This window comes from Pongo abelii, chromosome 6 (genome assembly GCF_028885655.2).
Source record: "Pongo abelii isolate AG06213 chromosome 6, NHGRI_mPonAbe1-v2.0_pri, whole genome shotgun sequence".
NCBI lineage: Eukaryota > Metazoa > Chordata > Mammalia > Primates > Hominidae > Pongo > Pongo abelii.
The window spans coordinates 22,802,204-22,828,276 of record NC_071991.2 but is presented as its reverse complement, the minus strand read 5'-3'; the positions used below and the strand labels follow the sequence as shown (position 1 = coordinate 22,828,276).

The 26,073-nt window shown below is 39.8% G+C and overlaps 1 pseudogene; it reads left to right on the top strand.

Moving 5' to 3' along the window:
- Positions 1-1,658: 1,658 nt before the first annotated feature.
- The window catches only part of LOC100437020 (suppressor APC domain-containing protein 2-like), a 64,159-nt pseudogene continuing 39,744 nt past the window's right edge, over positions 1,659-26,073 (top strand).

The window sequence follows — 26,073 nt, the reverse complement described above, 5'->3', positions numbered from 1 at the left end:
CATGGAGAATTTTGATTACTTTCCTTAGCATTTACCACCATGTAATACAATATGTATTATACTTATTTATCTTGGAATGTCAGTTCTGGGATTAGGTTACAAAAAGGACTGTGATCTCACTCTCTCTCATTTTCTTTTTCTGTCTCTTCCTCTTTCCCCTCCCTAGCCCTGGGGTAAGCCAGCTGCTTCTTATGAAGAGGTGCAAGTGGACAGGAACTGACGTCTCCAGCCAACAGCCAGAGAGCGCCTGAGGCCTGCCAGCAGCTGTGGAAGTGAGTTTGAAAGAGGATTCTGAAGGCTTGAGAGAGCTGCAGCCCTGGCTGACAGCTTGATTGTATCCTCGTGAGAGCCAGAGCCAGAGGACACAGCTAACCCTAACCAGATTCCTAGCCCATGGAAACTGAGAAAAAAAAAAGTTTATTGTTTATTAAGCTGCTGAATTTGGGGCGATTTTTACCCAACAATAGATAACGAATACAACGATATTGCTTATTACTCAAAATCAATATATAAAGCCCCTGAAAAATTGAAAGCTGCAACCAGGGAAACACTGAAAATCTCCAAGGACACTGTTTTTTCTTAAAGACAGTGAGAAAAGCACATACATCTGTTTTCCTTTTAGTTTTGGCCACCGGGAAGCTCAGAGCCAAATTTATGATGCAATCTTAATAATTGTGTAGGCCCCTATGGCCTGCTTATCTGTGTTCTTATTCCTGGCCTTTCATTTTACTGTCTTTTCATTTTCTTTGTCCTGATTGTATTAGCTAATCTTTATAGTTTCCTATATTATGTGAATTATAGCAAGCCACCTCAAATTCAGCTTACAGAAAAGCAAGGCATTCGTTTTTTTTTTTTGAGACTCTCACTCTATTGCCCTGGCTGGAGTGCAGTGTCACGATCTCAGCTCACTGCAACCTCTGCCTCCTGGGTTCCAGCAATTCTCATGCCTCAGCCTCTCGAGTAGCTGGAATTACAGGCGCCCACCACTACACCTGGCTAATTTGTTGTTGTTGTTGTATTTTTATTAGAGATAGGGTTTCACTATGTAGACCAGGCTCGTCTCAAACTCCTGACCTCAAGTGATTCACCTGCCTCGGCCTCCCAAAGTGTTGGGATTACAGGCATGAGCCACCGCGCCCGGCCCATAAATCATTTTTTTAAAACAGTTTTTTTTAATTTAAAACAGTTTTGCACATTAAAAAAAAAAAGTTTTGCACAGGTTGAACACAGAGTTCCTGGAGTTGGTAGTGGGAAGATGGGGTCATAGGAGTGTGTTTAAAGCTCCAAGCATTGGCCAGGGTTGATTTGAATTGGGTCAGAAATATCAAGTGATAACGACAAAAAAGGGAAAAAGGATGGCAATTGATTGCCATCCCCAGAGGGAGGGGCCGAGGCCTCACCCAGTCACCCACAATGGCATCCTTGCAATGCGTTCCTTGCACCGCTCCCCTAAGTCCCTCCCGCGCTGGCCCGCCCGGCCCCGCCCCTCCCCAGCCCCGCCCCTCTCTCCCCCGGGCCCCACGCCTGGCAGCCACAGTCTCTGCGGGCAGATGGGACCTCCCTGGCGGTTAAGCGCTCCGCCCACTCCCTCCGCATTGGCGCGCGCCTTCCTCGCCCCGCCCACCTCCTTTCGCGATGGTTGGGCCGCACGCCTGTCGGGGCGGGGCCCGGAGCAGGCGACCAAGCGATGGGTCGCGGCGGCGGCGGCGGTGGCTGTTGCCGCTGAAGATGTCCCGGGCCCAGACTGGCGGCGGCGGTGAGGTGGAGGCGGGTGTGGCAGGGTGGAGGCGGAGGGAGGCGGCAGCGGTGGAGCTGGAGAAGGAGTGGGACCCCGAGCACCGGGCCCTCTGCGACCTGGGACCCTGAGTGAAGTGCTCCGCTGCGCTTGCCTCCAGGTAGCCGTCGTGGGAGAGTGGGCCAGGAGCGGCTGAGCGGGATGAGGGCGGTGTCTGGGGCTGGGGAGCGCGCCGCTGGAGCTCGGGCCTGGAGGCGGCGGGGACCGGCCGCAAGGGGACTGATGGGGTCAGGGTCGGGGCCGGGCGGAGGGCGGCGACCGGGCGCTCCTGCCCGGGCCGACCCGAGCCCAGGTCGCCGGGAGGAGGTGGGGGTCCGCGAGGCCGCCGGGGAGGGATGAGGTGGCAGAGTGCAGCCTGGAGGCTGGGGCAGACGGGGAACGGTCGGGCGGGCTAGGCAGGAGCGCGAGGGGGCTGCGGAGGGTGGGTCCCGGCCAGCTTGATAGGTTTCCTGGTTCTCGGGAGGCGGGGTGTGGGACCCTGTGCGCCGCACCCGCGAGACCAGCGGCCGCCTCTTGTCCCCCCATCGCTGCAGCGGAGGCTTTGGGGCCACCCAGACCCAAGGAGGGTTGCGTTTCCCACTGTCTTCCTGGTGCTAGGACAGGTAGGTGTTTCCGTGGTCAGGCCTCTTTGTACTCCAGGGCTGGTGAGAATTTGCAGACTTACTGGGACGGTGACATTTGTGGGCAAACACGAATTTGACCCTACTCTGGAAGAAGATAGTGGCACTTAACAGATCTGATTTCTTGGATTCCCCCTCTTATATTTCAGCGTGCCGGGGGGGGAAATGGTCTGAGTTCGAGTCTAGTTTAAGCTTCATTGGAGTAAAGGACAAGTATGTTACGTATATGGCGGTGTTTTAGGCATTGGGATGACTTTTAAACATTGTTGCTTATTAGTATAATAGGATACCCACAACAGATGAAAAACACATGCTTTGCGAAACTAGAGCGATTGGTTTGTGTTACTGGTCATTTTAGTTTTTATTTTTTAGTGTTGTAATTGGTTTGTCTGTTACTTTTTATTTTAATGCACTAAATTTTCCTAGACAAGTTACTTTGAAAAAGGGAGGAATTTACATTTTAAAAGTGGCTGCTGTTTTTTTTTTCATTGGGGGATTAAAAACATAACAAAGTCGAAGGAATGATTTCAAAATTGGTAAGTTTTGATTTTAATAGAAACTTTGTCTGTTATTTAGATGTTTGTTAACAGTAGTCACATTTGAGCGATTTCTTCCCCTCCTGCTGATTGGTAAATTGGTATATATCAGAAATGTATAGCTCACCAGTTTATTTCGACTCACATGTTGTTGATTACATGAACAAGGTAGCACTGGAGTTTGTCTTGTTATTGGTTACAAACTTTAGGCAGCTGATCTTTGCACTTAACCTTTTTCATGGACCAGATACTCTATCTCATTTGCTCTTAAGCCAAAATCCTGTAGCTTTTTACAGGGGAAATAATTATCATAGGGCCAAGTGAAACATTTTAAAAATGCATTTGAGATGTAGTTATCAGTTTACAGAGGAAAATACATAGATGTGACAAAAAGCTCACATTTGTTGTTGGCTACTCAGGACAAAGTTAATAGGCTGATTAGACTCTCAGATACCCTCTGAGAACCATTGATTGTCTTCTGTACAAATATTTTTGTTATTTCCACTTTCAGAAAGGACTTTTAAACTTACAAGTACTTTCCACCCAAAGTTAGCTGGATGAATAAATATATAAGGAAAACATGTAGCAGCACATTTCAAGTGTTTAAGAAACAAGAACTAAAAATAACTTTTGATCCTAGTTTAATATGGAATTTAAGCAGAATTATTACCAATTTTAGATTTGTTTTGAAACAAGTAGTCTATAATAAATAGAACTTTTAACATTGGGGCATGGAAAGAGTACTTTATTGTATGCTTAAGTTGTTTTGTTTTTTGAGATAGAGTCTTGCTCTTGTCGCCCAGGCTGGAGTGCAATGGCACAATCTTGGCTCATTGGAACCTCCGCCTCCAGGGTTCAAGCCATCTCCAAAAAATAAAATAAAATAGAACCTAGAAGCATTTACTGCTCCTTGCTTTGTCTGAGATTCAGAGGTTAAGTGACTTGCCCAAGATAACATAGGTAGTAGCAAATTGAGACTTGACACCTGGCTTCCAGAGTACTTAGAGTGTTAAAAAATAATAAATAAATAAAATAAAAAATAAAAACATCAGACATGTAAAATACAAGCTGAAGTAATTCAGCTGAATTACATTTTAATAATATCAATAAATGCAATATAAAGAATTATAAAAACTGGATTTTTAGAGTCATATACATAGTTATTTTGCAATTGTAACTGAATTAAAAGTGATGAAATAATGTGATAGATGAGCTTACATCTTGTTAATTTATCTAGGCTGGATTGAAGACAGTACTAGTTTTTTTTTTTGACGGAGGGTCTTGCTCTGTTGCCCAGGCTGGAATGCAGTGGTGCAATCTTGGCTCACTGCAACCTCCACCTCCTGGGTTCAAGCAATTCTTCCTCAGCCTCCCAAGTAGCTGGGATTACAGGTGCACACCACCACACCTGGCTAATTTTTGTGCTTTTAATAGAGATGGAGTTTCGCTGTGTTGACCAGGCTGGTCTCAAACTCCTAGCCTCAAGTGATCCACCCAAGTTGGCCTCCCAAAGTGCTGGGATTACAGGCATGAGCCACCTTGCCCGGGCACAGCACCACTTTCAAGTGACAATATAAAGCTACACTTTGCTGTGTTTTGATTTAATAATACTCTTAAGTAGAGAAACCATTGTTACTGAGATGTCTTGATGGGAATGAAGGAAGAGATCTTAAAAACAATTTCATCAAGTTCAGGATATGCACTTCCAATTTTATCCAAAATAAAGCAAGTCTCTTTTATCCTTTATCTTTCAGCATTAGCCAATTCTAACAGTTTATGCCATGAAGAGTTAAATTATCTTTAGGTGAAAGAAATAGATTTGGTTCTATTACATTTCCTGTGTGTGGATCTCATTGGTTGGAAAATTAAATTTCAAAATGTTCTGTTACATTTATAAGGCATTTGGTGAATCTGTTGAAATTGTTCTGTGAAGCTTCTAACTTTCATTGTTGCCTTTTAATCTTACCTGTTGTTAAAAAGCATGTTGCTTTCCTTCCTCATAAGGAAGTATTAAGATAATTAAAAGTACTGAAGATATTAGACAAGTTGGCTAACCAGTTCACATCTTTTAAAAGTTGGAAACAAACTTGTTTCTTACCTTGCAGAAGCACTGAGTCTGTTCTTTAATTCAAATTTCTACTCAGTACCATTGTTTTAATATGAATATTGTTTTAACATTAATTCACTAACAGTATCCTTTTTTATTAGCACATGAGAATAATTGTTTATGTGTATTTGCATTCTCATGATTTTTATTATGACACTACACACATACTGTTTAGTTCAACTGACATTTTTTGTACCAAGATCTTGTCAATGAAAGAAGCAGTGTGTGATTTTCTTTCTAGTGCAAGCTGCTTAATCTGGGGAACTGTTCCAGAATGTATCCTTGTCATTGCAGCTCTTCTGTCAGAACATTCTTGTATACAAAATTCCAAACCAGTTTTGTTGCCAACATAATTCTCTTTGTTTTACTTAATTCAGAACTAGTTCTGTTTGGTGGATGTAAAACTGAGAACAAGAATTCTTCCTTCACATCACCATCATTTTTGGAGAGCACATTAGCAATATCTGCACACTTGTCAAGGTACAGTGAAAAGCACTTTGCAAGTTGTGTTTTGTAAATTGGTCTCCTGTATCATTAGTTTCCAAAGGTAGCAGGCTGTGCTTTCATTGGAAGGTGCAGATATATCCTTTGATGTAAGTAATATTCACTTGTTTCTTGACAATTGTATTTAGCATTTTTATTTTAGCAATCCAAAGTGCTGGGACAGGAAGACTCTAAAACATTTATAGATAAAATACTGATCATCTGCTCCTGTTAGCCTTTCAAATTTAATAGTCTTTCAAAGAATTCTGTCTGTATATTTTCTTATGTCTGTATATTTTCTTTATAAATGCCTCTTAAATTTTGATGATTTTGTTGCTCCATTAACCAGTATATCTCTGCAGTTAACACACTGTGACATTACACTTCACCATTAATTATGGCTACAACCCTGAACTCAGTATATGAGGGCTCAGCCCCACTCCTCAGTGAAAGTGGTGTGGCATCTTGGTTTTCATCTCTTTGGATTAACTTCCTTCGCTGTCCTATGGTTTACTGTATTCAGAGACGTGTCTTTTCCACTGAAAAGATGCTGCACAATCAACTGAAGCTTGTTTATCCGTATGTAAATTTGGTTAAAAAGAATGTAAACTTCAGTGCTCTAGTTTAACTCATGTTAAATTACAAATATAAAAACAGGCTTAAGATGAAAATGTTCGCAAAATTAGTTATAAAAATGAATAAACCTGTGCATTTTCTCAGATTTTTGTATACATTTAGGTAGTTGGTAAAATAGCCATAGCATTTCCCATGTAACTTGATTCTGCCATACCTGCCTAGTACATATCATGCCATATGCACCTCCCCACATGAGCTTGACAGCACCTAGATCAGTTATTACTCTCTGTTCAGCAAGACAAATCACTGGTCATGCACTTGTATGTCATGGCATTGTTGAATGTGTATAAAAGTTTTGTTGTTGTTTTGTTTTTTTTTTAATAGAGACAGCATCTTGCTATTTTGCCCAGGCTAGTCTCGAACTCCTGGGCTCAAGCAGTCCTCCTACCTCAGTGTCCCAAAGTGCTTGGATCACAGGCATGAGCCATTATGCCTGGCCTCTACAAGTTTCTAAATGCTCACGCTCAGTTTCTGAACTGACCATGTTGGTCAGGCTGGTCTCAAACTCCTGACCTCAAGTGATCCACCCACCTCAGCCTCCCAAAGTGCTGGGATTTCAGGCATGAGCCAACATGGCCAGCTGTGCTTTCTGCTTTTATCTTAATTTTATGATTTTTGTTTTTCTCCTGGGATTTTTACCTTTTGACTCATTGTATATCCACACTTTCCTTTATGTCTCTGCACATTTATAATAATGGTTTTAAAATCTCTGTTAGTAGATCAGACTCAGTGACTCACACCTGTAATCCCAACCCTTTGGAGGCCAAGATAGGAGGATCGTTTGAGCTCAGGAGTTCAATCAGACTCAGCGGCTCACACCTGTAATCCCAGCCCTTTGGAGGCCAAGGCAGGAGGATCGTTTGAGCTCAGGAGTTCAAGACCAGCCCAAGCAATGTGGTTTGTGACCCCATCTTTACCAAAAATACAAAAATTATCCAAATGCAGTGTATCATGGTGAAACCCCTTCTCTACAAAAAATACAAAAATTGGCAGGGCATGGTGGCACGCACCTATAGTCCCAGCTACTCGAGAGGCTGAGGCTGGAGAATTGCTTGAGCCCACGTGATGGAGGTTGCAGTGAGTCAAGATCTCAGCTCACTGCAACCTCTGCCTCCCAGGCTCGTTAGCATGTTCTTGTTTTATAAAAGTACAAAATAAATGTAGACAACGTCTAACAAGCTGATTGTTGATGCTTCTACCTTAACATCTTTCCTACTGTTTTATAATTCCTTTATTCTCACATATACTAAAACATTATTTAAAGCATGTTAATTTAGATAAAAAGGCATTTTGTATTCCTCATAAAATAGTGTTAAGAACTGTGAAGCATGCTGAGCTGTCATTGCAAAGTGGTATTTAATGTGTTTATAGGTGTGGAGGGGGTTATATAATTCTCATTTTTAAAATAGAAGTGCTTAGAAATAAAAAAAGAATTACCTTTTAACCTTTTAAAAATGATCAGTTGGTAACTTTGTATATAATATTGATGGATTTCTAATTTTCTAGAATGGTGTTATTAGTAGTAGATTTCTTCAATATAACACAAGCCCTCAGAGGGTATATAACAAATTGGAAGTAAAAATCATTTGATTTTTTAAAAATTTCAAATTGATTTTTGTTTCTCACTTATGTAGAGGATCTCCAGCTTACAATCATTGAACTTAAATTGTTGACTCTGTGATAGTGCTGTTTTTTACTTTATTCAATAAATTACATGAGATATTCAATACTTTATTATAACATAAGCTTTGTGTTACTTGATTTTGCCCAAATGTAGGCTAATGTAAGTGTTCTGAGCATGTTTAAGGCAGGCAAGGCTGAGCTATAATGTTCAGTTTTGTTAGGTATATTAGATGCATTTTTGACTTACAATATGTTCAATTTATGATGGGTTTGTTGGGACATAGCCTCATCATAAGTTGAGAATCATCTGGATTAACATGTGTGGGATTTTTTCAATAAATTAACACACTGCAGCAGAATGAAAGGATGTTAAAATTTTTCTCTTTTTTCTTATAGAATAAATAATTTATTGTGTTAGAGTAATACGTTAGAGTTTCTTGTAGTATTTCCTTAATTCCCTTATTTATTTATTGAGATGGAGCACTCTTTCACCCAGGCTGGAGTACAGTGGTGTGATCTTGCCTCACTGCAACCTCCGCCTCCCAGATTTAAGTGATTCTCCTGCCTCAGCCTTCTGAGTAGCTGGGATTACAAGTGTGCACCACCATGCCCGGCTAATTTTGTATTTTTAATAGAGATGGGTTTCAACAGTGTTGGCCAGGCTGGTCTTGAACTCCTGATCTCGTGATCTGCCTGCCTCAGCCTCCCAAAGTGCTGAGATTACAGGCGTGAGCCACCGTGTTTGTCCCCTATTTCTTTTAAAATTTAGAAACAGAGCATCTTTGAGTGTGCTGAGAGATAGATTCACTTTATTTATAAAAATAATAGGCAAATCTATGTGTTTGAACACACACTTTTATTTTCACAAATTTACTTAATATATTTGCATCTTGTCTCAGGTATGATAAATGATAATCTATTCTAATTTCTTTGATGTACTATAATCATTTTCCTTTCAAATGACTTTATTTTCTATTCTAACACAAAACTCTAAATTTGTGTTTTATTTAAGCCAAAAGAAAATAATATTTGTTGTTTAAATACGATTGGTCATTTTGGTTTTGAATGTTTGCCCAATCGGTTGATGAACAGATCTATCCGACAAGGATTCACTTTTAATATCCTCTGTGTGGGTAAGTGTCAAACACCTCATCTGAACTACTACTTCATTTTTCCCAATGTTCATTTCAACTTATCTTAAGCAGTGTAACATTGATGCTATTAATTCAAATATATCTTCATGTTTACAGTGATTCTCATCTTAGCCATATTATGTAATCCTTTTATTTTTTGAGATAGGTTCTCACTCTGTTGCCCAGGCTGAAGTGCAGTGGTGTGGTCATCTCACTGTAACCTCAGCTGCCTGGGCTCAAGCAACCCACCTACCTCAGCTTCCCAAAATGCTGGGATTACAGGCATGAGACACCATACTCGACCTGTAATGATTGTTAAAAATTGAAACATTCCTATCCTCTTAAAAGTCTGATGTAGCTTAGTGTGTACTTTCTTTCTGTATTATGTTAATGACTGAATCAGGGCTAGCATGTATACTTTCAAGGCCATCCCCATCTTTGAAGTATTTGAGACCCTTTATTTATTTTTACAATTAATATTATTCTTAATTGAAAAATCATGCTTATTTACATGTATGGATACAATGTGAGGTTTTGATAAATGTTTACATTGTGGAATGATTCAATCAAGTGAAATAACATATCTATTACCTGGCTTGCCTATCATTTTTTTATGATGAGACATTTGAAATTAACTCTCTTGATTATTTTGAAGTATAGAATACACTGACTGTAGTCGCTCTGCTGTGCAATAGATCTCAAAACTTATTTCTCCTCTCTGTTTGAAACTGTTAGTTTGCTAAGGATGGTGGCCTCTACCTCCATCCATGTTCCTGCAAAGGACATGAACTCATTCTTTTTCATGGCTGTGTAGTATTCCATAGTGTATATGTACCACATTTTCTTTATCCGGTCTACCATTGATGAGCATTTAGGTTGATTTCATATCTTTGCTATTGTGAATAGTGCTGCAGTGAGCTCTGTTGGTTTCCTAAGGATGACGGCCTCCAGCTCCATCCATGTTCCTGCAAAGGACATGATCTCTTTCTTTTTTATGGCTGAGAACATGTGCCATGTTCTCACATAAGTGGGAGCTAAATGATGATAACACATGGACACAAAAAGGGGAATAACAGACACTGGTGTCTACTTGAGGGTGGAGGTTTGGAGGAGGGAGAGGATCAGATAAAATAACTATTGAGTACCATGCTTAGTACCTAGGTGATGAAATAGTCTGTACAACAAACCCTCATGACATGAGTTTATATAACAAACCTGCACGTGTACCCCCAAACCTAAAATAAAAGTTAAAAAAAAAAACACTTTGTACTCTTTGACCAACAACTCCACCTTTCCTTTCTCCCTGCTTCCCCAGCCTCTGGTAGCCAAAATTCTACTCTCTACTTCTATGAGTTAAACTTTCTAAGATTTTAAAAACCACCATAAGAATTCAAAGTGTTGCTCCTTCTCAGCCCCTTTATGCCCCTATGACAATGAGTCTACATCTATTACGGGGAAATTAGAATTGGAAAATCAACACTGATTGGCACATTGTTTAATACTAACTTGAAAGATAACAAATCCTCACATTTTTACTCAAATGTTGGACTTTAAATTCAGACATATGAACTTCAGGAAAGCAATGTTCAGTTGAAATTGACTGTTGTGGAGACAGTGGGATATGGTGATCAAATAAACAAAGAAGCCAGGTTAGTGTTTTCTTATTTAAATTCAAAAAGCTTTTCTTCTTTCAAGGAACTTTCCTTCCTTTGACATAGACTAATTTGTATAAGTAATACCCTTTCTTCCAGATTTTATTATTTTCCTAAGTAATGTTCTTTTCTTGTAGGATTAATACTTTTGTATTTAATTGATTTTTTACAAGATTTTTAGATTTTTAAACAGTTATAGCAAAAGGTTTTAAATATAGCTTCTATTAGTTTTAGCTTATTTCCTTATTTCTTTTCTTTTTTTTTTTTTTTTTTGAGATGAAGTCTCGCTCTTGTCCCCCAGGCTGGAGTGCAATGGCATGATCTCAGCTCACTGCAACCTCGCCTCCCGGGTTCAAGTGATTCTCCTGCCTCAGCCTCCTGAGTAGCTGGGATTACAGGCACCTGCCACCACACCCAGCTAATTTTTGTATTTTTAGTAGAGACAGGATTTCACTATGTTGGTTAGGCTGGTCTCGAACTCCTGACCCCAGGTGATCCACCCACCTTGGCCTCCCAAAATGCTGGGATTACAGGCATGAGCCACTGGGCCTGGCTTCCTTATTTCTTTATTTAACTTTATTTGTACAAATTTTCCATAGAGGTTGTACTAATTTACATTCCCACCAACAGTGTCTAAAGGTTCCCATTTCTCTGTATCCTTGCCAAATTATGTTATTTATTTATTTTTATTATTTTTTGAGATAATGTTTCACTCTTTCACCCAGGCTGGAGTGCAGTGGCACAATCTCGGCTCACTGCACCTTCGACCTCCCAGGCTCAACTGATCCTTCTGCCTCAGCCTCTTGAGTAACTGGAACTATAGGCACATGCCATCATGCCTGGCTAATTTTTAAAATTGTTTGTATAGATGGGGTCTTGCTGTGTTGCCCAGACTGGTGTCAAACTCCTGGCCTCAAGTGATCTTACCACATTAGCCTTCCAAAGTGCTGGGATTACAGACATGAGACACTGTACCTGGCCTGTTATTTTTTATGTTTTTAACAATAGCCATTCTGATTGAGGTAAGATGATATCTCATTGTGGTTTTACTTTGTATTTTGGTGTTCTGAAAAATGTCTATTCATGTCCTTTGCCCAATTTTTAATGCAATTATTTGTTCTTGTTGCTGTTATTGTTTAGTTGCTTGCGTTCTTTGTATATTCTGGATACTAGTCCTCTGTGGCATGCACCCAGCTTTCCTCTATGTTTACATTTTGCATAACCGTAGAGCAAAGCATGAGCCTTATTATTCATTTGGAATTAATATCTTTGTATGGACATGTTATCAAGTTTTTCTTTATCACTATAGAAAACTGCTTAGCATACATGTTAACTGTTAAGTGATCAAAAAAGCAGGCTTCAGATTTTATTAAACTGCTATGCTAAATGTATAAATTATTTTTTTAGCTACCAACCAATAATTGACTACATAGATGCCCAATTTATGGCCTGTCTTCAAGAATAACTGAAGATTAAGCATTCCTTGAGTACCATGATTCTCGTGTCCACATGTGTCTTTACTTCATTTCACCTACAGGACATTCCCTGAAGTCTCTTGATCTATTAATAATGAAGAACCTTGGCAGTAAAGCATGCTTGGTAAATCCACCAAGTTTTCCTTTTTTTTTTTTTTTTTTTTTATATTTGAGGCACGGTCTTGCTCTGTCACCCAGGCTGGAGTGCAGTGGTGCCATCATAGCTCACTGCATCCTCCATCTCTGGGCTCAAGCAGTCTTCCCACCTCAGCCATCCAAGTAACTGGGACTGCAGGAGCTTGCTACCAAGCTCAGCTATTTTTTATATTTTTTATAGAGATGGAGTTTCACTATGTTGCCCAGGATGAACTCGAACTTCTGGGCTCAAGTGATCTACCCACCTTGCCCTCCCAGAGTGTTGGGATTACAGGTGTGAGCCATTGTTCCTGGTCCCAACCTTTCACGATGTAATATTAATTTTGAGATAATAACACATCTTGAAGGCACATGCATGCAAGTGTAGTTACCTAGCCTTAGGTGATTTCATCATTATGCAAACATCATAGAGTGTACCTACACATACCTAGATGATATAGCCCACTACACACCTAGACTATACCTAGACTATAGTCTTTTATGATATGGCTTATTGCTCCTGGGCTACAAACCTGGACAGCATGGTACTGTATGGAATACTGTAGAATTATAACACAATGGCAAGCATCTGTTTATCTATTTTTATTTTATTTTATTTTATTTTATTTTGAGATGGAGTCTTACTGTCTCCCAGGCTGGAGTCCAGTGGCGTGATCTCAGCTCACTGCCACCTCCGCCTCCTAGGTTCAAGTGATTCTCCCACCTCAGTCTCCTGAGTAGCTGGGACTACAGGCCTGTGCCACCAGGCCCAGCTAATTTTTGTATGTTTAATAGAGACAGAGTTTTGCCACGTTGGCCTGGCTGGTCTCGAAGTCCTGACCTCAAGTGGTCTGCCTGCCTCGACCTCCCAAAGCATGAACCACCGCACCCGGTTGTATCTCTGTATGTAAACAAATAAAGGTACAGTATTAGACAGAAATAATAGGCAATGGGCCATTTGTAAGGGGGAAGGGTGGGAGGAGGTTGATATTTGAAAAATTACCTATTGGGTACAATTCTCATTAGTTGAGTGATGAGCACACTAGAAGCCAAAACCTCACTAATATGCAATGTATCTAAGTAACAAACCTGCACATATATCCCCTGAATCCAGAAATTAAATAAATAGATGTATAAATAGCCAGGCATAGAAGCTCACACCTGTAATCCTGGCACTTTGGGAGGCCAAAGTGGGCAGATCACCCGAGGTCAGGAGTCTGAGACCACCCTGGCCAACATGATGAAATCCCGCCTCTACTAAAAATACAAATATTAGCCAGGCGTGGTGGTGTGTGTCTGTAATCCGAGCTACTCAGGAGGCTGAGGCAGGAGAATTGCTTGAACCTGGGAGGCGGAGGTCGCAGTGAGCCAAGATCACACCACTGCACTCCAGCCTGGGTGACAGAGAAAGACTCAGTCTCTAAATAAATAAATACATGTATAAATAAATAAATGATAACAACAACAAAAAGCAAAGGTACAGTATTACAATATTATGGGACTACCATCATATATGTGACCCAGCATTTATTGAAATGGCATTATGCATGTGCATGACTGTACCTGTTATTTTGTATTATATGTGTATATCCTAATTATTTTTTTCTGTTAATTGTTAAGGCATTTGCATTAGTGTATTAGGGCTGGGATAGCAAAATGCCATACACTGGGTAGTTTAAACAATGAAAAATATTTTCCCACAGTCTTGGAGGCTAGAAGTCCAAGATCAAGGTATCAGAAGATGTGCTTTCTTGGAAAATCTCTGTCCTTGTCTGGCAGATGACAACCTTATCTCTGTTTTCTCACATGGTGTTTTCCCTGGTGTCTCCTGGGTATCCACATTTTATCTTTTTTTTTTTCAAGACCGAGTTTCACTTTTTTTGCCCAGGCTGGAGTGCAGTTCTGAAATCTCAGCTCACTGCAACCTCTGCCTCCTGGGTTTAAGCAGTTCTCCTGTCTCAGCCTCCTGAATAGCTGGGATTACAGGCATGCACCACCATCCCTGACTAATTTTTTGTGTTTTTAGTAGAGACGGGGTTTTACCATGTTGGCCAGGCTGGTCTCGAACTCCTGACCTCAGTTGATCCGCCCGCCTGAGCCTTCCAAAGTGCTGGGATTACAGGCATGAGCCACTGCACCCAGCCCTACATTTTATCTTCTTATAAGGGCACCAGTCAGTTTGGATTGGACCCCACTATAACTGTCTCAGTTTTTTTTTTATGCTGAGGCTGGAGTGCTATGGCATGATCTTGACTCACTGCCACTTCTGCCTCTCAGATTCAAGTGATTCTCCTGGCTCAGCCTCCTGAGTAGCTGGGATTACAGGCATGTACCACCACACCTGGCTAATTTTTGTAGTTTTAGTAGAGACGAGATTCCACCATGTTGGCCAGGTTGGTCTCAAACTCTTAACCTGTGGTGATCCACCCACCTCAGCCTCCCAAAGTGTTGGGATTACAGGCATGAGCCACTGTGCCCAGCTCAGTCTCACTCTTTTATCACCTCTTTAAAGGCTTTATCTCCATTAAAATGACATTCTGATGTACTGGGGGTTAGGGCTTCAACATACAAAGTTTTTGGTTGTTGGGGGAGACAATTCACATTTGATAGATTTCTATCTTGACTTACCTTACCGATCATGGCCATTTGCCTACAGAGTAGCACCCTTGGGGGTAAGTTCCAAGATCCCCAGTGGATGCCTGAAAGCATGCATGGTACAGAGCCCTATATATACTATATACTATATATATGTATGTCCCACACTCAGCTAATTTTTTATTTGTAGTAGAGACAGGGTTTCTCCATGTTGTTCATGCTGATCTCGAGCTCCTGAACTCAGGTGACCTGCCCACTTCAGCCTCCCAAAGTGCTGGGATTACAGGCGTGAGCCACCACACCCAGCTGGGATACGCACTCTTAATTTCATGTTCACTTGTTATTATCAAGCCATTTTCCAGAATATAAAATCTCTAATATTCACAAAACCATTATATAAAGGGATAGGCAAGAGTATATGGCTACTGTCTTTTTCTTTTCTCTTTCTTTGAGACAAGATTTCACTCTGTTGCCCAGGCAGGAGTTGCAGTGACATGAACCAGGCTCACAGCAGCCTTGATCTTCCAGGCTCAAGGAATTCTCCCACCTCAGCCTCAAGTAGCTGGGACCACAGGCGTGTACCTGCATGCCTGGCTAATTTTTAATTTTTTGTAGAGAGAGGGTTATTGCTGTATTGTCCAGATGGGTCTGGAACTCCTGGGCTCAAGCAATCTGCTGGTCTCAGCCTCCTAAAGTGCTGGGATTGCAGGTGTGAGCCACCATGCCTTGCTTGTCTTCTTTCTCAAGTTGGTCAGTTCTCCTTGCAATGAATGCCTTTCCCCTTAAATCTGAACACCTGAGGAATTATTGACATAGAAAGTTTCCATTTCTTTCTTTCTCTCTCTCTCTTTTTTTTTTTCAAGACAGAGTCTCACTCTGTGGCCCAGGCTGAAGTGCAGTGGCATGATCTTGGCTCACTGCCACGTCCACCTCCCAGGTTCAAGGGATTCTCCTCCCTCAGTCTCCCAAGTAGCTAGGATTACAGGCACCTACTACCATGGTTGGCTAATTTTTGTATTTTTAGTAGAGATGGGGTTTCACCCTGTTGTCCAGGCTGGTCTCGAACTCATGACCTCAGGTGATCCGCCCGCCTCAGGCTCCCAGTGTTGGCATTACAGGCCTGAGCCACCACGCCCAGCCGAAAGTTTCCATTTCTTTATGTTAATGATTTACCATCACTATGTTATGTCATGTCAAATTCAAGGCTGGCTGGAGCTGCCTCAAAAGTGGTGCAGATGAATTCCCACAAAGGAGTGCCCCAAATGGTCCAGAGATGGGGCTGGTTTGAATTCCACAGGGCGAACTACTAAAATGCCAGGGTGATCAGTCCAAAGCCTTTATGAGGGAGCTTACAGAGTGCTGTAGCAGTCCTCATGATGGACAGTGAGAGAAAAGAGGTGTCCTATCCAGCTTTGTTCATAGCGAGGAGGTCAGGTTATGGAGTTTTTGTTGTTGTTTGGTTTTTGTTTCTTTGTTTTTGTTTTTTGTCAGATCACAGCTCACTGCAGCCTCGACTTCCTGGGCTCAAGTGATCCTCCCACCTTAGCCACCTGAGCAGCTGGAGCTACAGGTGCTGCTAACACATCTGGCTAATTTTTTTTTTTTTTTTTAGATGGAGTTTTGGTCTTGGCATGATCTTGGCTCAATGCAACCTCCGCCTCCTGGGTTTAAGTGATTCTCCTGCCTCAACCTCCCAAGTAGCTGGGACTACAGGTGCCCACTACCATGCCCAGCTAATTTTTGCATTTTTAGTAGAGACAGGGCTTCACCATGTTGGCGAAGCTCGTCTCAAACTCCTGACCTCAGGTGATCCACCCCCCTTGGGCTGCCAAAGTGCTGGGATTACAGGCGTGAGCCACTGTGCCCGGCCTGTCCATGGATTTTTTGAAAAATGTGCTTTGAGCAATCTAAAAAGCAGTCTGCCTAAAATTTATATTTATATATTTGTACTGTATTACAGATACTGATTTTGTGGAGCTATAATTTAATAAGATATTTTAACAGTAATAAAACATTTTATAATTTTGTATATTGTTATTTTCTAAAAAGTTTATTTAAGTGCAAATGCAAAACACAGGAGTGATCATGTTGAAGCACTAGGAAAAAACGTTGTGGGTAAAAATTCAACCTCAAATATGCAACTATTCAACTTCCAATGTGGAAATTATGTCTTTTTACAAAAGAATGAATATATTTGTTTGCAAGGTGCTCTTACACACGCATACACACATACACACACACACACACAGCCTTTAGACTATGGTAACCAGGCTGGGTGCGGTGGCTCACACCCATAATCCCAGCACTTTGGGAGGCTGAGGTGGGCAGATCACCTGAGGTCAGGGGTTCGAGACCAGCCTGGCCAACATGGAGAAACCCCATCTCTACTAAAAATACAAAAATCAACCGGGTGTGGTGGCACGCCCCTATAATCTCAGCTACTCGGAAGGCTGAGGTAGAGACTCGCTTAAACCTGGAAGGTGGATGTTGCAGTGAGCCAAGATCATGCCATTGCACTATAGCCTGGGTGACAGAGCAAGACTCTGTCTCAAAAAAAAAGAAATTCTTTTTAGGTGGTCTTTGGAAAACAAAATCAAATCTATCTGCAAACACATCTAGGTGGGGCAAGAGTATATGAAAATGGGACATTAATTAAGATTAATTGATGGAAAAAGTAGAAAGACAAAATCTTTTCCACAATTTTGATGAAACATCATTCAATCTGTCTTTAATCACTCAGCCTTATAAGAAAATTGAAAATAAATAATTTACATTGTCCTACTATTTACGTTTTACTAACTCCATATGTGTAGAGGTGTAAGGGATTTTTAAAAGGAAACAATGTTGAGACTTGTAAACCTGAATTTAGTTAAAAGATGAATCTCAAAAGTATTGATAATTTTGGAAAATAATTTTTAAGAAAGGCATGACAGCCAGTGATTATCTAGTTACACAATTTGTTGTCAGAGACTGTGAAGGCTTTACTGTAAAAACTATAGGATGAACAATGAATCCTTGATGCTGAGATTTTGTCATCTTAATAGGTGAACATTATACCGCTGATTGCCAAAGCAGACACAATTTCTAAAAATTATTTACAGACTTTTAAGAGTAAGATAATGAGTGAATTGATTAGCAGTGGCATCCAGATATATCAGCTCCCAACAGATGAAGAAGCTACTGCTCAAGCGAACTCCTCCATTAACATAAGTTTCAGTAACAATATCTGACAAAGAGGCTATAAATGAGTTTTTATCCAGAATCCAGTGTGAGAATTTTTTTTATTTTTTTAATTTGGAAAACTTCTGCTGAGAATTGATTCTTTGTAAACAGATTTATTTAGATTTAATTCATACACCATATTCCTCAAGGATATTGGTTTATAATTTTCTTCTTGGAAGTATATTTTCTTGCTTGGATATCAGTGGGATGCTTGCCTCATAAAATGACTCTGAAATTGTTACCTCCTTTTTCTATTTTTTCAAAGAATTTGAGGATTTTTTATATTAAATTTTCTTTTAAAGTTTGGTAGAATTTCCTCATGAAGTAATCTGGTCCTAGGCTATGTTTTGGAGTTTTAGAAAATTACTTCTTTAGATTCTCTATTTGTTAATGGTCTCTTTAAGCTATCTATTCTCCATTCAATGTTGGTAGGTTATGTATTTCTAGTAATTTCACCATTTCTTCTAAGTTGTCAAATTGGTTAGTGTATAATTGTTCATAGTAGTCCCTTATAATTCTGTTTATTTCTGTAAGAAATTGTAATGTCTTCTCTTTCATTTCTTATTTTATTAACATATTCTCTCTTTTTGTTCTTAGTCTAGGTAATGGCTTTGGTTTTGATTTATTTTTCCATATCAACTCTTAGCTTCATTGATTAATTTTTTTTTTTTTTGAGACAGAGTCTCACTCTATGCCCAGGCTGGAGTGCAGTGGCATGATCTCGGCTTACTACATCATCCATCTCCAGGGTTCAAGTGATTCTCCTGCCTCAGCCTCCCAAATAGCTGGGATTACAGGAGCATGCCCCCACGCCTGGCTAATTTTTGTATTTTTAGTACAGACAGGGTTTCACCATGTTGGCCAGGGTGGTCTCAAACTCCTGACTTCAAGATATCTGCTGGGATTCCAGATGTGAGCCACTGTGCCCGGCTGATTAAAAAAATATTTTATTCTCTATTTCATTTATTTATGCTCTAATCTTTGTTATTTCTTTCCTTCTACTAATTTTTGGTTTAAGGTTTTTTTTTTGAGGTGTAAAGTTAGGTTGTTTATTTGAGATCTTTTTCTTTGAGATGAAGTCTCCCTCTGTCACCAGGCTGGAGTGCAGTGGTGCAATCTTGGCTCACTGCAACCTCCGCCTCCCAGGTTCGAGCGATTCTCCTCCCTCAGCCTCCTGAGTAGCTGTGACTACAGGTGTGCACCACCACACCCTGCTAATTTTTTTTTTTTGTATTTTTAGTAGAGAAGGGATTTCACCATGTTAGCCAGCCTGGTCTCAAACTCCTGACCTCGGGCAATCCGCCTGCCTCAGCCTCCCAAAGTGCTGGGATTACAGGTGTGAGCCACCACTTGTGGGCAAGATCTTTTTAAAAAGGATGTAGGTGTTTGCTACTATAAACTTCCTTTGTTTTTTTATTTTAGATTCAGAGGGTATATGTGCACATTTGTCAAATAGATATATTGCATAATGGTGAGGTTTGGTGTCTAGTGTACCTATCCCTGAGATAGTAAAACATTTTAACCAACAGATCTTTTTTTTTTTTTTTTTTTTGAGATACAGTCTCACTCTGTCGCCCTGGCTGGTGTGCAGTGGTGTGATCACATCTCACTATTAATAGATAATTATTTGACCATCAGCCCCCTCCCAATCTCTCCCTTTTGGAGTCTCACTATCTACTGTTTCCATCTTTATGTCCTTGTGTACTCATTGTTTAGCTCCTGCTTATAAGTGAGAACATGTGGTATTTGATTTTCTGTTTCTGAGTTATTTCACTTAGGATGATGTCCCCCAGCTCCAACCATGTTACTGCACAGAGCATGATTTCATTTATTTTATGGCTGTGTGGTATTCCATGGTGTATATATACCACATTTAAAAAATCCAGTCCACTGTTAATGGACATTTAGGTTAATTCCATGACTTTACTATTATGAGTAGGAATGTAATACACATATGAGGGAAAGTGATTTTTTTATATAATATTTTCTTTCAGGTAGATGCCTAGTAGTATAATCACTGTGTCAAATGGTAGCTCTATTTTTAGTGCTTTGAGAAATCTCTATATTGTTTTTCGTAGAGGTTGTGCAAATTTATAGTCCCACCAGCAGTGAATAAGCATTCATTATTCTCTGCATCCACACCAACATCTGTTGCATTTGTAATAATAGCCATTCTGACTATGTAAGATGATATCTTATTGTGTGTGTGTAAGTGTGTATGTGTGTGTGTTTGAGTCAAGTCTCACTCTGTCACTCAGGATGGAGTTCAGTGGTGTGATCTTGGCTCACTGCAAACTCCACCTCCTGGGTTCAAGGGATTCTCCTGCCTCAGCTTGCCAAGTAGCTAGGAGTACAGGCGCCCACCATCATGCCCAGCTAATTTTTGTATTTTTAGTAGAGATGGGGTTTAACCATATTGGTCAGTCTGGTCTTGAATTCCTGACCTCAGGTGATCCACTCACCTTGGCCTCCCAAAGTGCGAGGATTACAGGTATGAGTCACTGTGCCCGGCCTTTATTGTGGTTTTAATTTGCATTTCTCTGATGATTGGTGGTGTTGAGCAATTTTTCTTTTTCTTTTTTTTCTTTTTCATTTTATTATTATTATACTTTAAGTTTTAGGGTACATGTGCACAATGTGCTGGTTAGTTACCTATGTATACATGTGCCATGCTGGTGTGCTACACCCATTAACTCGTCATTTAGCATTAGGTATATCTCCTAAAGCTATCCCTCCCCCCTTCCCCCAACCCACAACAGTCCCCAGAGTGTGATGTTCCCCTTCCTGTGTCCATGTGTTCTCATTATTCAATTCCCATCTATGAGTGAGAACATGCAGTGTTTGTTTTTTTGTCCTTGTGATAGTTTACTGAGAATGATGATTTCCAATTTCATCCATGTCCCTACAAAGGACATGAACTCATCCTTTTTTATGGCTGCATAGTATTCCATCATGTATATGTGCCACATTTTCTTAATCCAGTCTATCATTGTTGGACATTTGGGTTGGTTCCAAGTCTTCGCTATTGTGAATAGTGCCACAATAAACATACATGTGCATGTGTCTTTATAGCAGCAGGATTTATAGTCCTTTGGGTATATACCCAGTAATGAAATGGCTGGGTCAAATGGTATTTCTAGTTCTAGATCCCTGAGGAATCGCCACACTGACTTCTACAAGGGTTGAACTAGTTTACAGTCCCACCAACAGTGTAAAAGTGTTCCTATTTCTCCACATCCTATCCAGCACCTGTTGTTTCCTGACTTTTTCATGATTGCCATTCTGACTGGTGTGAGATGGTATCTCATTGTGGTTTTGATTTGCATTTCTCTGATGGCCAGTGATGGTGAGCATTTTTTCATGTGTTTTTTGGCTGCATAAATGTCTCCTTTTGAGAAGTGTCTGTTCATATCCTTCACCCACTTTTTGATGGGGTTGTTTGTTTTTTTCTTGTAAATTTGTTTGTGTTCATTGTAGATTCTGGATATTGGCCCTTTGTCAGATGAGTAGGTTGCAAAAATTTTCTCCCATTATGTAGGTTACCTGTTCACTCTGGTGGTAGTTTCTTTTGCTGTGCAGAAGCTCTTGAGTTTAATTAGATCCCATTTGTCAATTTTGGCTTTTGTTGCCATTGCTTTCGATGTTTTAGACATGAAGTCCTTGCCCATGCCTAAGTCCTGAATGGTAATGCCTAGGTTTTCTTCTAGGGTTTTTATGGTTTTAGGTCTAATGTTTAAGTCTTTAATCCATCTTGAATTAATTTTTGTATAGGGTGTAAGGAAGGGATCCAGTTTCAGCTTTCTACATATGGCTAGCCAGTTTTCCCAGCACCATTTATTAAATAAGGAATCCTTTCCCCATTGCTTGTTTTTCTCAGCTTTGTCAAAGATCAGATAGTTGTAGATCTGTGGCACTATTTCTGAGGGCTCTGTTCTGTTCCATTGGTCTATATCTCTGTTTTGGTACCAGTACCATGCTGTTTTGGTTACTGTAGCCTTGTAGTATAGTTTGAAGTCAGGTAGTGTGATGCCTCCAGCTTTGTTCTTTTGGCTTAGGATTGACTTGGTGATGTGGGCTCTTCTTTGGTTCCATCTGAACTTTAAAGTAGTTTTTTCCAATTCTGTGAAGAAAGTCATTGGTAGTTTGATGGGGATGGCATTGAATCTGTAAATTACCTTGGGCAGTATGGCCATTTTCATGATATTGATTCTTCCTATCCATGAGCATGGAATGTTCTTCCATATGTTTGTATCCTCTTTTATTTCATTAGGCAGTGGTTTGTAGTTCTCTTTGAAGAGGTCCTTCATGTCCCTTGTAAGTTGGATTCCTAGGTATTTTATTCTCTTTGAAGCAATTGTGAATGGGAGTTCACTCATGATTTGGCTCTCTGTTTGTCTGTTATTGGTGTATTAAGAATGCTTGTGATTTTTGTACATTGATTTTGTATCCTGAGACTTTGCTGAAGTTGCTTATCAGCTTAAGGAGATTTTGGGCTGAGACAATGGGGTTTTCTTCATATACAATCATGTCATCTGCAAACAGGGACAATTTGACTTCCTCTTTTCCTAATTGAATACCCTTTATTTCCTTCTCCTGCCTAATGACCCTGCCCAGAACTTCCAACACTATGTTGAATAGGAGTGTTGAGAGAGGGAATCCCTGTCTTGTGCCAGTTTTCAAAGGGAATGCTTCCAGTTTTTGCCCATTCAGTATGATATTGGCTGTGGGTTTGTCATAGATAGCTCTTATTATTTTGAGATACGTCCCATCAATACCTAATTTATTGAGAGTTTTTAGCATGAAGGGTTGTTGAATTTTGTCGAAGGCCTTTTCTGCATCTATTGAGATAATCATGTGGTTTTTGTCTTTGGTTCTGTTTATATGCTGGATTACATGTATTGATTTGCGTATATTGAACCAGCCTTGCATCCCAGGGATGAAGCCCACTTGATCATGGTGGATAAGCTTTTTGATGTGCTGCTGGATTTGGTTTGCCAGTATTTTATTGAGGATTTTTGCATCAATGTTCCTCAAGGATATTGGTCTAAAATTCTTTTTTTGTTGTGTCTCTGCCAGGCTTTGGTATCAGGATGATGCTGGCCTCATAAAATGAGTTAAGGAGGATTCCCTCTTTTTCTATTGATTGGAATAGTTTCAGAAGGAATGGTACCAGTTCCTCCTTGTACCTCTGGTAGAATTTGGCTGTGAATCCATCTGGTCCTGGACTCTTTTTGGTTGGTAAGCTATTGATTATTGCCACAGTTTCAGATCCTATTATTGGTCTATTCAGAGATTCAACTTCTTCCTGGTTTAGTCTTGGGAGAGTGTATGTGTTGAGCAATTTATCCATTTCTTTTATATTTTCTAGTTTATTTGTGTAGAGTTGTTTGTAGTATTCTCTGATGGTAGTTTGTATTTCTGTGGGATCGGTGGTGATATCCCCTTTATCCTTTTTTTATTGCGTCTATTTGATTCTTCTCTCTTTTCTTCTTTATTAGTCTTGCTAGCAGTCTATCAATTTTGTTGATCCGTTGAAAAAACCAGCTCCTGGATTCATTAATTTTTTGAAGGGTTTTTTGTGTCTCTATTTCCTTCAGTTCTGCTCTGATTTTAGTTATTTCTTGCCTTCTGCTAGCTTTTGAATGGGTTTGCTCTTGCTTTTCTAGTTCTTTTAATTGTGATGTTAGGGTGTCAATTTTGGATCTTTCCTGCTTTCTCCTGTGGGCATTTAGTGCTATGAATTTCCCTCTACACACTGCTTTGAATGTATCCCAGAGATTCTGGTATGTTGTGTCTTTGTTCTCGTTGGTTTCAAAGAACATCTTTATTTCTGCCTTCATTTCGTTATGTACCCAGTAGTCATTCAGGAGCAGGTTGTTCAGTTTCCATGTAGTTGAGTGGTTTTGAGTGAGATTCTTAATCCTGAGTTCTAGCTTGATTGCACTGTGATCTGAGAGATAGTTTGTTATAATTTCTGTTCTTTTACATTTGCTGAGGAGAGCTTTACTTCCAACTATGTGGTCAATTTTGGAACAGGTGTGGTGTGGTGCTGAAAAAATTGTATATTCTGTTGATTTAGGGTGGAGAGTTCCGTAGATGTCTATTAGGTCTGCTTGGTGCAGAGCTGAGTTCAGTTCCTGGGTATCCTTGTTAACTTTCTGTCTTGTTGATCTGTCTAATGTTGACAGTGGGGTGTTAAAGTTTCCCATTATTATTTTGTGGGAGGTATTGAGCAATTTTTCATGTGTTTGATGGCCACTTGTATGTCTTCTTTTGAGAAATGTCTGTTTATATCCTTTGCAGTCTTTTTAATGGGGTTGTTCTTTGTTGTTGTTGAGTTGTTTGTGTTCTTTTTTAGATTCTGGATATTAGTCCTTTGTCAGATGCAAATATTTTATTCCTATTGTGTAGGTTATCTGTTTTTTGATTATTTCTTTTGCTGTGCTCTTTAGTTTAAGTACCGTTTGTGTATATTTGGTTTTGTTGCATTTGCTTTTCAGGTCTAATTTATGAATTATTTGTCTAGGCCAATATGTAGAAGAGTTTTTCCTAAATTTTCTTCTAGGATTTTTATAGCTTCTGGTCTTTCATTTAAGTCGTTAATGCATCTTGAGTTAAAGTTTGTATATGATAAGAGATGGGGATTCAGTTTCATTCTTTTGCCTATGGGTAGCCAATTTTCCCAGCACCATTGATTGAACAGAATGCCCTTTCCCCATTGTTTATTTTTGCCAACTTTGTCAAAGATCACTTGGTTGTAGGCATGTGGCTTTATTACTGGTTCTTTATTCTCTTTTCTTTCACAATTTTTTTGTCCTTTTTTTAGCTGTATCCTTCCTAACAATGAACTCTCTATTCTGTTCCATTAATCTAACTATTTCTGTACCAATTCCATACTGTTTTATTTAGTATAGCATTAACACTATAATATAATTTGAAGTCAGACACATGATGCCTCTGACTTGGTTCTTTTTGCTTAGGATTACTTTGGCTATTTAGATGCTTTTTTGGTTTCATATGATATTTAGGATCGCTTTTTCTAATCCTATGAAAAATGATGTTGGTAATTTGGTAGGAGTTGTGTTGAATCTGTAGATTGCTTTGGTTAGTAAGGTCTTTGTAATTATATTTATTCTTCCAATCCAAAAATTCCATAAATTTTTGGGATAGTTTCAGTAAGATTGATACCAGCTCTTCGTTATACTTCTGGCAAAATTTGGCTGTAAACCCATCTGTTCTTTTTGTTTGTTTGTTTGTTTGAAATTATTTTATTACTCAGTCAATTTTATTACTTGTTATTCATCTATTTTGGGTATCTATTTTTTCCTGGTTCAGTCTTAAGAGGTTTTATGTTTCCAGGAATTTATCCATTTTCTTATTTTTTAAAGGAATATAAAACTATTATTCACCACTGTTCACCAGTATTTACAATAAGGTAAACAATATACAGTTGGATAACATCCTGATTACCACAAAGTTGTTTTTCCTGGCTTTTGCTGAACGAGTAAAGCAAATACTGAAAAGATTGAGCCTACATGTAAGGAATGAGTTGGGGTAAAGAAAAAACATGCAAGTATTTTAGTTAACTTTTGTAATTTAAGCTATGAAGAGGGCTTTTTTGTTTTTTTGAGACGGAGTCTCACCCTGTTGCCCAGGCTTGAGTGCAGTGGTGCCATCTCAGCTCATTGCAATATCCACCTCCTGGATTCAAACAATTCTCTAGAAGAGGCCATTTTTTATTGCAGATCTGAAGAGCTATTATTCACTGCCTTCAAGCTGCTCTGGGTCGAAGGTCTGTGGCATCTCTGTCCCTGTGCCCCTCCTGCTTGAGCCACATCTGAGCAGGGAGGGATGAATTTAACCATTTTATCTAGGTTTTCTAGTTTGTATGCATAAAGATATTCATAATAGTCTCTGATGATCTTGTTTTCTGTGGTATCCATTGTAATGTCACTTATATCACTTCTGATTGTGCTTGTGCTTACTTGAATCTTCTCTCTTTTTTCTTGGTTAATCTAGCTAGCACCATATCAATTTTCTTTCTTTTATTTGCTTTTTTGA